The sequence below is a fragment of the Malania oleifera genome, chromosome 6, assembly GCF_029873635.1.
Source record: "Malania oleifera isolate guangnan ecotype guangnan chromosome 6, ASM2987363v1, whole genome shotgun sequence".
NCBI classification, from domain to species: domain Eukaryota; kingdom Viridiplantae; phylum Streptophyta; class Magnoliopsida; order Santalales; family Ximeniaceae; genus Malania; species Malania oleifera.
The window spans coordinates 80,669,242-80,669,858 of record NC_080422.1 but is presented as its reverse complement, the minus strand read 5'-3'; positions in this window follow the sequence as shown (position 1 = coordinate 80,669,858).

Here is a 617-nt window from a genome sequence, read left to right as displayed (position 1 = left end):
TCTTTTGGATCGAACTCAGAACCTCTATGCTGTTTCTGCTAGTAAGGAAGGATAAAAGGAATCAAAGGAACTTTTTACTCCATCTGATGGGCTAATCCTTTCTTTTTTCCTTCCCATTTTTGAAGGATCTTTTGAAACTTAAAATGGAAGGAAAGGAGAAGGATATGAAAAAAAAAAAATACTGCTCGTTGAGTTGTGTAAAATATCTTTTATGTTAAAGTTTTTAAAGAATTATAAAAGTTTTAACTTATTTTTTAGTTTTCTAAGAATCCTATTAGGTAGAAAATAAAAATTTTATTTAGTTGTGCAAAATAGTTTCTCATTTTTATTTTTTGATTTCAAAATAATTAAAAAAAAAAAAAGAAGATAATTTATTTTAATTTTTCTAAAAATTATGTAAAGTAGTATTTAAAATCATGAATTTTGAAATACGTAGATTTGAAAGAGACTTCCATACATAAAATAAGAAATTAGAAATCTAAGAAATAATATTTTCAACTTTTTTATATAAATTTATTAATTTATAATTATTTAAAAGTTCAAATTAAAAAATAAAACTATATCAACAAATAAATAGTGACAATTTTTTTTTATTATTGTTCATTTATTTTATACAA